Raw genomic sequence first — 13450 nt, forward strand, 5'->3', positions numbered from 1 at the left:
GACAATCTCTTCTCTGCTTCCATTTAATTATGGCTTAATAGTTCTTCTTTTGGCTCCTATAGCTTTAGTTCTCCTCTGGGCATCTGGTCGGTTCTACCCACATGCTTCCCTGAATGCAGTCAGCAAAAGCTGCCTCCGCACCGCAGCTCTGGGGCCCTCTGACAATCCAGTTTACGCTTGGCCTAAGACAAAATGCTTTGGCTTCCCTGCAGGCACATGCGGTACAAGAGATGGGCTCTCCTTCTGCAGGGGTCTGGTGAGAGAATGTTTGACTAGAGTACAGTTTAAGTGGGATCATTTTATCTCTTATTCACTGTACTCGACTCCTAGTCCATCCTGACAACATTATACATAGACTTCCAAGCCAAATTACCATTCCATGGAACCTCAGGGCTAATGCTATTTGCTCATCTCTAACATCCATCTTCTCTGCACCTGCGTTCTAGAGTTTTGAGTTTATTGGACCCAGTCCCAGAGCTACACAATTGGCTTTCTTTTTTAAAAAATATATTTATTAATTTTTTTACAGAGAGGAAGGGAGAAGGATAGAGTGTTAGAAACATCGATGAGAGGGAAACATCAATCAGCTGCCTCCTGCATATCCCCTACTGGGGATGTGCCCACTACCAAGGTACATGCCCTTGACTGGAATCGGACCTGGGACCCTTCAGTCCGCAGGCCGACGCTCTATCCACTGAGCCAAACCGGTTAGGGCCAAAATCGGCTTTCTTATATTAAGTGACATGTGATCCCTATTTCTCTTTTCCAATCAGTTACTTATAGCTATTTACAATGGCTTTTCCAAATCCCATTCAATCTTTCCATATCACCACTAGACTCTTTTTTTAAAAAATATATATATTTTTTGATTTTCAGAGAGTAAGGGAGAGGGAGAGAGAGAAACATCAATGATGAGAGAGAATCATTGATTGCCTCCTGCATCCCCTCTACTGGGGATTGAGCCCGCAACCTGGGCATGTGCCGTTGACCGGAATTAAACCCAAGGCCCTTCAGTCCGCAGGCAGACGCTCTATTCACTGAGCCAAACCAGCTAGGGCTAGACTCTTTTTTTATACCTCTTATTTCACCAGGAAAATAAGGTTTCAGATACAAACTTCTTGTCTTCTTTCCACTCACTCTGGCTTCCTTCCTAGATCCATTTTCATAATGCAGCCACCACTACTTCCTCTTCAGATCCTTCTGTGGTTTCCCATTGCTCTTAGGATAAAGACAAACCTCCTCACCAATGTCTAAAATAATGCTGTTCAAAGTGAAGTCCACAGACTGGCTGCTGGTTGAAATCTGTTACTCTTCTATAAAATAATGAGTTTGCTTCAGAATGTAAATCATGCCTGCACTAAATGTTCAGCAAGCAGGACTTACTTGAGAAAGGAAGCCGTGTGTAGAGTTACGTTCTAGAACAAGCTCCTTATCTCAATGTAATCTACAGGACACTGTGTTCCCTGGGCATGAAGAAGGCATGATCTCCGCAGCCTTGTCTTGCACCTCACTCCCTTTCATTCTCAGTGATCCAGCCCACAGAGGCCTCCTTTCAGACCTGCATTCTCACAGGGGTTCATTGTTCATGCTACACCTCCCAAGGTTCTTTGATTGTGCCATTGCGCTGTTCCAAACCTTCCTTGACACCCATTGCTAACATAATACTGCCCAAATTATTGAGATTGACATTTAAGGCCCGCCATAATTTGGCTTTAACTTCACTCTCCAGCCTTTTTTTTTTTTAAACCTCAGTGGTCTAATTGTCTACTTCTTTGCCCCATTCCAGCTCTACCTATTATAATATAAAAAAATTTTCTTGGCCCTGGTTCTCTTAGAAAACTTCACTGAGAATCTAAGCAAGATATGGACCTCTTCTCTCTTCTGAACTTGTAAACAGTTTACTAGGACACACCTGGAACTGCCATAAGTATCTAGAGCTTATTTGTCCTTTTGGTATCTAAGCTCTGAGAGCAGAGATGCATCTCTGCATTCAGTGCAGTTCTCAGCAAGGTATTATACACATAATCCACCTGATCAGTAAGGACTTGATGAATGAATGAATGAATGAGTGAATGAATCACCATGAGAATGTGTTCTCTGGCTATTGCTCTCATTTTCTATTTTCAAGGTTCTGTAGTTACGTTTAGATAATACACTGCTTCATAGCAACACAATACCCAAGCTCACAGGGTTGCAAATAGCTGCTAAGAGCATCCCGCCACCACTTACAGAACAGCATGTTCTCCCTTTCAAATGGTGAGAGCAGGATTCAGTAGTTATTAAGTGCCTTTGTTCACTTGGCATTTAGAGGCGCTGGGGGCATCAGTTCTCTATACTCAGCAAAATGCCCATTTTGATCGTAATTTTTCTCTGTTAATAACAGCTATCCGCAGAGATGTTCTTTTCCAATTTTCTATCTTTTTAGATTTATAAAAGCATTTTTAATTACATATAAGCAGAAAATGAATAGAAATAACGTGGCATTGTATTTAATAAACGTTTAGGGAGATGTCTATGGCACATTACCAAAATTATTTGGGGGAAACTTTAACTATGTGAATTGTATTGAAGAGGCACCAGGAGTTCAAGAATTCTTAAAATTCCTGGGTTGTACACAATTAGCACAGAGGCAGCCATCTACACAGCAATTATTTGGAGGATGCCATGTTAGCTCTGGCTGCAAAAATGCTGTGGGACAAGTCACCCCAAACTCAGTGACATAAATAAGAATTTTATTTTCTTGCATCGATGGGTTAGCTTTAGTGACTTGTTTTAGACCTCCAGATGGCTGGATTTGCTCCATGCTTTGGGTCAGTTTGAGGTCTGTCTCACATGTCTTACACCAGGGCCCTGTGGAAGGACATGGGGCAATTATGGAGCTCCTAGGGCACACTCTTCTCATGATGGTCACTGAAACACCAGAAGTAAGCCTAATGTACAAGCTAATTTGATTTTTAAAAAATTCTCACCTGAGGATATGTTTATTGATTTTAGAGAGTGAGAAAGGGAGAGAAAAAGAGGGAGAGAGAGAAACATCAATCAGTTGCCTCCTGCAAATGCCCCTACTGGGGATCAAACCCATAATAAAAGGCATGTGCCCTGACCAGGAATTGAACCCACAGCCTTTTGGTGTATGGAATGATGCTTCAACCAACGAAGCCACCTGGCCAGGGCTTAACATTTACTTTAAAATGAAATTGCTATTCTCCCCTCGGGGAGAGCAACTTTCATTGTCCCTAATCATCAGTCCCCCTCCCCGTCTCCAGGGCTAGGCAGTAAAATGCAAACCCAATTTACACTCTGCCCCTTAAAATCTGACAATTTAACAAAAGTGCAGACCCCATTAATTTAGAAAAAATATAAGTTGAGTAGTCAAATTCAGATTTTACCACCCACTGGTTGTGTGTCCTTGGTCTTTATTCTCCTCATCTGTATTATTAGTGTGTAGCAGGGGATGGGATCGCACGGCAAACCAATGACCAGAAGTCATACAACATACACCTATCATAAAATGACTTGAAGTTCCCCCAAAGACTTATAATGGTTTCTAATTGCAACCTCAGTTCAACTTCCTCACTTTACTGTAGGCTTCTTGCTTGGTTTGGCTGGACTCCCAGCCTTTTCTTCATCTTTTCCCAGACAGAATATTCCTGAAACATTCTCTTAGGTTTAACACAGGTAGACTGCTTTATAGATATACCTTGGGGATATCGAGGGTTCAGTTCTAGGCCACCATAAAAAAGTGAGTATCTCTATAAAGTGAGTCATAATCTTTTTGGTTGGGTATCTTGCCTACAGAATGTAAAAACATGCCACATCTGTACAGCACAAGAAAGCAAAGCGCAATAAAACGAGGCGTATCTATTTATCTCCACACATCACTCTAAAACATTAACTTTCATTCAGCCTCCGAGAATATACCCACGTGAATATCTAAAGAAGCTTTTTGCTTTATTTTCTCATAGATATTCCTTTTTTAGGAATCAATGCTTAATCAATCAGAAAGTGGTTAAATGCATTAGGCTATATCCATTTTATGCAATGATATGCAGTCAATAAAATATGCAGCGAATTTACCTGTGTTGATGTAGCAAAGTATTCATGATATATTGTAAAGTAAAACAGGCAAGATACAGCTCATTCAAGTACTATGCCCACTAGAATGTAAATTACATGAGGGCAGAGACCAGGTCTGTCTTGTTTATCTGCAGCATGTAGTGGACAGAGTGGGCGCTCATGAATATTTGTGGACTGTGTATAAGAGCACAGAAAGTGACCTGGAAGAGCAGACATCACTTTGTTATTAGGGTTACTTGTTTTCCAGGGGGCAGCATTGGAGTGCTATTGAAGACTTGTACTTTTTGTTCGCTGCATTTCTGCTATTTCAAGTAGTTTTATTAGAATGTAAGTATTTATGTTTTGTGCTTTCTGGCCTCCAAGGTGCTTGGCCCCCAACAGCCAGCTTCTGTGTCTCTTTGCTGCTAGGGTGCCTTCAGGCTATCAGAAGCAGCTTTGCTGGTGGCCTGGAGAGCCAGAAGTGGCTGGTGGTTTGGGGTCCCTCTCCCCACACCCCAGAAAATTAGCTGACTAGAGGAATTTGAGGGCTCCTGCAGCCTAGTCCTTGTTTGGGCAACTCAAAGGCATACTTTTTAAAAATTTAATATATTTTTATTGATTTCAGAGAGGAAGGGAGAGGGAGAGAGAAATATAAACATCAATGATGAGAGGAAATCATCGATCGCGAGCCTGCAACCTGGGGCATGTACGCTGACAGGGAATCGAACCATGACCTCGTGGTTCATAGGTTGACGCTCTACCACCGAGCTACACCAGCCTGGCTCAAAGGTATACTTTTTGATCCTATACAGCTCCCCTGCAATTCAGCCCAAATGACTTCAAGGGACTTTACTTGAAATTGAACTTTCTCTCTGGCCAGTTCAGGTCCCCATGGATTGTCTTAGAAAAGTCCCCCCTCTGAAAATCTGCTCTGGGGACCCAGTCTAAGTCACTTGTGTAATTAACAACAGTTGGTGCCTACTGGATGGAGGATGAGGTCGATGATCTTCTCATCTCAAACTTTTCACCCTCCCTGGCTCTACATTAACCTTGAGGGATGTTCAGGAACAGTTCCATAACTTATAGAGCCCAGGGCAAAGTGCAAGTGTGGGGTCCCTTGTTTGGATAGCAAAAAATGTGTTAGTAGTACTAAAATATAAAACTTTTCTTTTCAAAGTTTCTCAACTTGTCAGGGCAGTTTTTATTTGCTATTGATTGTAGTGCTAACTAAAGAAAATTAAAATTTTACATTATTAGCATGAATTTTACCATTCATGTTTATATTGTGCAGTATGAGTTTTAAGTGCAAATATAAGAGCTCTTCACTTGTATGCAAAACCACCACAATGATGTAATTTATACTTTGTAAATTGTACATGCATATGTCTTTCTTACACGAATTGTAGAAATGCTGTACAAAACTAACCAACCTGTTTTAATTTAACTTCTTATTTTATTTTACTTTAGATAGTATTACAGATGTGTCTCTCATTTTCTCCCTTTTTGCCCTCCTCCACCCCAGCCCCTACACCACCCCAGGCCTTCCCCACACTATTATCTGTGTCCATGGGCTATGAATATACGCATATAAGTTCTTTGGTTAATCTTTTCCTATTTCTCCCCCCCACCCCCCCTCAGATCTATAATTCTGTTCTGTGGATCCATACCTCTGGACCTATTTTGTTCATCAGTTTATTTTGTTCTTTAGATTCCACATATGAGTGAGATCATGTGATATTTGTATTTCTTTAATTGGCTTTATTTTGTTTAGTATAATAGTCTCCAGGTCCATCTGTGCTGTTTCAAAGGGTAAGAGATCTTCCTTTTTTATAGCTTCATAGTATTCCATTGTGTAAATGTACCACAGCTTTTTATATACTCATCTACTGATGGGTATTTGGGCTGTTTCCAGATCTTAGCTATTGTAAATAATGCTGCAATGAACATAGGGGTGCATATATTTTAAGTTCATTTTTTACTACATGCAATTTCTACCACTACTCTCTACCTTCAGCTTACTGATGTGTAAAGGATTGAAAGGGAAAGGAACTATGGGTTGTTTTCTTTTCTTTTTCCTTCTATGTCATCATTTTCAGTGTAAGCAATTGGCTAACACATGGGATAAATGAGAGAAGAAGGATATAGTAGGTTCCTTGGTCATTCATTATTCTTAGAATACCATTGCCTTCTTTGTGTGTGAAGGACTCTGATTAGAATGTAAAGCGTGGTCTCTGGGGCTGTCAGCACCTCCACTTATTTAGTCATCCATGTCACAGGCTTTGAATCTTGCTGAATTCCTACTCATCTTGCGTCTACCTGAATTCTGTGCACATGGATCATTGCAATTGCTCTGTATGAACAGGGCAGCAAGGAACAGTGAATATGAATGCATATTGTGCATATTTGCTGTTCACATGTATACTCCATTGTCCTGTAGACTCACTTTAAAGTTATAAGTTAAAAGATAAAATTAAGAATTTCAAGACAGTGACAATACAATATTAAACCAAGCACGAGTCCCTTCTAAGGGTTGAATCCTGTGTGAGTGCTCATGAAGATAGCCCTCGCTGGACTACCAAGGGGAATAAGGCCCAGGCATTGTCCAGTCCTGTGGGCAGTTAGCCCACATATCTATCTCTAGGCTTTTGGTTTGGGCATACTTTAGGGCATCTGGCCTTCCATGGTGGCATATCATTCATTTCAGCACTTATAAAAAATTAGAGACCCAGTGCACGAATTCGTGCACCAGTGGGGTCCTTTGGCCTGGCCTGTGGGATCGGGCCAAACCGGCTCTCTGACATTGCCCAAGGGGTCCCAGATTGCAAGAGGGTGCCCCGGGGGAGACATGGAAGGTTGGCCAGCCGGGGAGGGATCCCGGGAGGGCTCCAGGGCATGTCTGGCTCAGTCCTAATCGGCCAGACCCCAGCAGCAAGCTAACCTACCAGTCAGAGCGTCTGCCCCCTGGTGGTTAGTGCATGTCATAGTGACTGGTTGACTGGTCGACTGTCTGCCCCCTGGTGGTCAGTGCACATCATAGCGAGCGGTTGAGTGGCCTTAGCATATCATTAGCATATTACGCTTTGATTGGTTGAAGGCTGACTGGTTGACTGGACACTTAGCATATAGGATATACTTAAGACCATCTTTTTCCTTTCAAGTCTAGTAAGAAATTTAAAGATATGTTTACTCCAATTTATCCAGCATTTGGTGTTTTGTGATGGAAGGAATTTTCAGAATACCCAGTTTTGTTAAAGTTACGGAAATGGAGATCACAGAGCACATTTTTTGTTACTTACAGATTTCACAACGTTCCAAGTCTACTTCAGATTTCACAAACCTCTGATGAATACTCATTTTTATTTTGGTTATCTTTTAGACTATTTTTTAAATTAGGGTAGTGCATACACTTTGTTTGAAATGTCAAATCTTGCTAAAAAGTCTTTCAACAAAAAACACAGGCCTCTTCTCCCCCACCTGCTTCCATCTCCAGTCCTGCTTCCCAAAGGCGATGGCTTTACACTCTCTGTAGCCATTTCTTGCAAAATTCACTTCCATATTTTAAAACAGAATGCCTTTAATCAGTATTTTATTGACGCATCATTTTTAGATCAGACATGTTGTAGTATACTCTGATTATGTTAACTCTCCTGGAATTTTTTTTCTTTTTGTTCTTCATGCAGGCAATATTTTTTTTAATTTACAAAATTTACTTGTAATTAATCAGATTTCCTGTATATCTTAAATCTCAAGTCTATTTCCCGTGTGCCCAAATCATCAAACATTCATTGCCTGTATCCCCCTGAAGTCATCCACTTAATATCCTACGTCCTCTTATTCAGTATAGACTATTTGTTTTCTGGACCTGCTGCACAGCTGCCCCCCAAGGACCCTGTTTCCTGGGTGCTGAATTTTCCCTTGTCTCGTTCCCTCGTTTTAGTGGTAACATATCCTCCAGGAGCTTCCTAATGCTGAGTAGAAAAGGAGGTCAATTTTCAGAATGGTGAATGTCTGAAAATGGTTTTATTCCATCTTTACTCATGATTGATAGCTTGAGAGGAGAGAACCCAAGGTTGGAAATATGTTTCCGTTAGAACTGTGACAACATTCTTCACTGGACCTGGCTTCCGAGGCTGCTGTTGAGAAATGCAATGCAATTCTGATTTCCCTTTTGTGGGTTCTATGTGGTTTTCCAAAGCCTACTTAGTTTTGTTTGTTTTTATTCTCATACGTACCAGTGTATACTAAAGGAAATCCATTCTTATTTATATGACTGTCCTAATTTAAAGATCCTTTCCACTCGATTTTCACAAACCGGGATTGTACTGGCAAATGATCTTTCCTCCCTGAATTCCGTGGAAAGCTTACACACCCCGGATGCTAAGTGGAAAATAACCAAAACCCCAATTTGCACATCTGTGCACTTGAAAGTGTGAAGCTGGAATCAGTCCTTTGTCTGGAGCTTGGGAAGAATACTGAATCCGGTTGCTAGGTGGCAGTGTTCTTTTACCGAAAAGATGGTTATTAGAGTCTGCAGGTCCCTGTCTGAAGCGGAAAGGAAAACACTGCCTCTTCATTAGCAACTTTTCACCCAGACTTCCTGGTTTCAGCCCACAGAGAGGCACCAACCAGCACCATCTGCAACTGCCGGGCTGGAATGATCAAACAAAATTTTTTTCCCTGCCAGCCACTGTCCATTGCCAAACGGGGCAGTCGTCAGTATAAAGTACATGGTTGCTTCCAGAAACGGTAAAAATCCTCTATGCAGGGACCAGAGTCTGTCTCAGGCCCTAGTAAACAAGTGATATAATCTCACTTGTTCAGCGATTGGTGGTACGGTGTTAAGTTCACAAAAGAGCTCTAGCATTGCAGTTACGAAACATCTGTGTATGGTGTGCCTAAGAATTATAAGTTTCTTTCCCTCCATTACCAGATACAGTTGCCAGATTTGGCAAATAAAAAATCAGTTACATTTGAATTTCAGATAAACAATGAATTTTTTAAAAGTCAGGTTTATGGAGGTATAATTTACATACAATAATCCACCTTTTTTAGGTATACAATTCTATAAATTTTTACAAATGTGTACATTGTGTAACTATTATCACACTCAAGATATAGAATATTTTTTCTCATCCCCAGAAGTTTCTTCATGCCCCTTTTTAGTCACTCCCTCACTCACCCTCCACCCTTGACAACCACTGATCAAATTTCTGTCTTTATAAGCTTACTTTTTCCAAAATGTCATATAAGTGGAATCATACAACACATAGCTTTTTGTGCCTGACATTTTTGAATTACCAATTTTGAGATTTTTCCATGTGTAGGTAACAGTAATTGAATGGGTTTTGTTTGTTTGTTTGTTTTTTTAAATATACGTGGGCCTTGAGTGGAACTTGGAACCTACAATTTTTACAAAAACCTTTGGTGTTCCCCACACAGGTGATTCTCAGATCACACTTTTTGTTGTTGTTGTTGTTATTCCTCACCTGAGGATATTTTTTCATTGATTTTAGAGAGTGGAAGGTATGGGAAAAGACAGAAAAACATCATGTGAGAGAGACATATTGATTGGTTGCCTCCCACACGTGGCCTGTCCAGGGCCAGGGATCAAGCCTGCACCCAAGGTACCGGAATCAAATCCATGACCCTTCAGTCCGAGGTCCAATGTTCTATCCACCGAGCCAAACCCGCTAGGGCCCATATCACACTTTCAAACAGCAAGGATTTGAAGCAGTGGGGTCTTGAGTCTCCCTGGGAATCTGCTTAACTCAATCAAGTTTCTACCAGAAACAAGTCTCTATTCAGAGAAACCAGTAATTTCACAGTTTCAGGAAGTTGCAGGATTCACCAAAGCTCATGAACCCCACGAACCTGAGGTTATGATCCATAGTGTTATCATCGCATGTGCTTTACTGAAAGCTCACGTCTTCCACAGAAGTGAGAGGCGAACAAGTTCGTTTTAGGTTCTCCCACCCCCTGTACTCATCATTTCCCCCACACTTCTCAGCATAAGGGAATTTCTTTTTGTCTTTCCACAAGATATATGTCTTGCAATTCTGTTCCCATTCCTATTAAATGTTTATTTATTAAAGCAAAAATGAATTGACTATTTTTATATCATAAAAGCCAGACAGTTGTCATAAAAGGTTAAAATTGCAAAGAAAATTAGAAAGTGAAAAAGAGTAAATGCATAGTCCTACCCCAAAGATGTAGTGAGATAATTTTATTTGTCTTCGTTGTTTTTTGTTGTTGTTTTTTTCACAGTTGTGACAATAATGTAATGATGCCTGGGTCCCACCCCAAGTATTCTGATGTACTTGGTATGTGGTATGCTCTGGACTCAGCATTTTTCACAAGCTCCTTAGGTGATTGTTAGATGCTGCAGAGTTTGAGAGTCACTGCCACACGAGCACCTGTCATCAACTTGTTCTTCGCTCTTTCTACATTCTCGGTTGGGCCATGTAGAATGGATTTTTAAAAAAACCATTGGGAATTAATTATAATCATAGTTGTGCATCAACATGAAAGGGAAAAATCTTCTAAATACTGGTTCATACTGAAGGGATACCTACAACTGGCCATTCATGCTAAAGGATAGCGAAGCCCTGCTTGAAGAAATAAGAGTAGGTCAGAATTGGAGAAAATTACAAGCAGGAATTGTTAGATTTCACCACAAACCCCTCGAGTGGCCTAAATTCTTATGATTAGTGAGAACTTATCATGGATGAGTAAGAAACGGAAACAATGATGATAGCACTTCAAGAGGAAGACCTAATAATAGAGTTAAGATCGGAAGCACCAAGGTAACCCCCGGTCCCTAGAAGTGATACAGGCATGTGCTCCAATGATTTGAAATCCTATCTCCAGCAGGAAACTATGTCATGGAGAGGGGTCTCCTCACTGCTCACCAAATCCCAAACTTGCCAGGGCTGGCCTGGGAGATTCCTTATAAGTTTGCTCTCGTTGTAGTGAGATTCATTGCAAGTGAAACCCCTGTGGCAGCCTTTGAGTACTCACTCGTCCAAGTTGGAAGGGTTTTTAAATTCAATCTTTAGTCTGCATTCTTTGGAAAGGGATCCAAAGAGTCTTGAGTCTAATTTTATAAGAGGTCTCAAGGAACCTCTTATGGTTGGATGTGCCTGTAAAGAACTCCATAATCACAATAACTAGTCCCCAGCCCCAGCCAGATTCAGAGATCCTGGAGAGAAGGATTGAAATCGGGGCCTTCTCAATGCTTTTCCTTCTCAGGGGGCCACACATCAGAAACAGACAGGCTAGCCCTCCTATTGATGGTGGAATAAATATGTCGGGGGACCTCAGGGTGGAGATTCTGATGTGCACATCACGTTAAAGTTGTTGCAGATTATCTTTTAATATAATTTACTATAAAATTATGGTAGTTAGTAGACCTGTTGCTAAATATTGCTATCTATAATAAACGCATAGTGTGCTAATTAGACTGGACGTCCTTCCAGACGACCTTCCAGATAAAGCTGAGACGTCGGGGCTGAGGCAGAGGCAGCCACAGCGGCGGGAGGCCAAGCCCCTTGCACTAATTTCGTGCATCAGGCCTCTAGTTGATTAATAAAGCAGCACATATGTTACCATAAACATTATCTTAGTGCCTTGACAACTGTATTTCAATATTATTCCTATTCTTTGTAATTCTATTTGCTTTATTTTGTGCATGTGCAAACATCAACAGGGTGTTATTTTGTGTTATTTGAGTGATGCTTATCACTTGGGTTCATTAGTTTAGAGGTAATTTAGGACTTGGAAGGAGGAACTAGCAGAGGAAAATAGGGAGATTTTACATTGTGACGGTTTATATTCTTTTATTCTGCACTTTATTTCCTTTGTTCCCAGGGTATTTTTTTTTTTATCTGATAGTGTTGCTTACATATGCTGATTTGCTTTCTATAAGAACCCCATTTGAATTACCTTCCCCGGTGAATAATTCTTTGCTTCCCAATAGGAGGCTAGGACGACTCCTGCTGGTTCCATTGCAGAATCAATGATAAGGTACTTTAGTAAGTCTCAGAATCACTCTCGGGAGACTGGTTTCCTTTCTGAGCTCTATCCTGTGATATTTCCTCTCCTTTTCACAGTACTGGGAATTGTAATTCAGCTACATTGCTTAATAGCTTTATTCTCTGTGTATCCAGATCACAGGTAGAGATGTGACTTTCAAAAGCATCTCATGGTCAAAGTTCCAAAATCAATAGTAGGAGCAGCCCAGACATGGTTGAGGTACCATCTCCCCTCATGGCTATCGTAGGAATAAACGTCAAGAATAAAAATGGAAATTATCTCTTCTGGGAGATCTAATCATGAACTTTGTCAGGGCTATTTTTATTGGGGGATATGCTGTAACACTGCTCCTGAGCTCTTTTCTCAGATGGGCACATGTCAGAATGGCCTCTCAGAAACTTGTTTTACCAGACAAAACAGTGCTAGTGAAAGTTAGTGTTTAAAACAAATAAGCGTGTTTGTTTATGTGCATTTTAATATTTCTTTATATAATGAAGACAATTGTATTTTCATCATATATTTTTGTGAGTCCTATGTAACTCCCCCCCCCCCCCCCCCCCCACACACACACATTTTTCCTGGCATGACATGAGGTTGGCCCATTTCATATTCAACTCCTCCTTTGGTGAAATATCTAGATATCCAAGAAGGGGTGCAGGGATAGATTAGTGTGTAATGCTATGTAGCTAAACAGTTCTGTACCTAACCACTCCCTTCATCTTTTCTTGGGTCTGTGACCTGAGAGGAAGCTACAAAGGTATCCTCTCTGCTGTTGGCATTAACCAAGAGAAGAGAATTGAGGATAGTGTGGCCAAGGTGTGGGATTTTGGGGTAAAAGGGTTGGGCATTTTGTATAAATGTGTGAATCCAAATGTGTGTAAGAATGTGGAGGGATGCAGGCCTTTTATTTCTTCTGCTGACCCTGGTCAGGTTCCTGAATGCAATAAGTGGTTGGGCTTATTACGCTTTGCCCAACAGAGTACCTGGCACATAGTAAGTGATCAATACATATTTATTGACTGAATGGAAAAGAAAGGGGTATGGGTTTCTTGTAGAGATGCTTTTCTGCTTATTTGGCGGGGGGGAGGGGGTAAACTGTAGGTCTCCTGTGTATACTTTACACCTTTCTTTATAGATATTATATGCTATTTATTGTCACTGCCATGATGCATTAGGTTTATATATGCTTAAATGTAAACAATGGGAATTTTAATGGAAAAGGATTATGGTAAGGGAGCATTTTCCATAATCTTTTTTTTAACAAAAAGGTCAGGAAACAGTTTTATTCTCATTTATTAAAATAATGTCTGCATAGGGTTTTGTTTGGGCAAATCAACCCCTCTTGCATGTTGACAGATAACAA

This window comes from Myotis yumanensis, unplaced genomic scaffold (genome assembly GCF_028538775.1).
Source record: "Myotis yumanensis isolate MYYU_CA2020_CCGP unplaced genomic scaffold, mMyoYum1.0.hap1 SCAF_12, whole genome shotgun sequence".
NCBI classification, from domain to species: Eukaryota; Metazoa; Chordata; class Mammalia; order Chiroptera; family Vespertilionidae; genus Myotis; species Myotis yumanensis.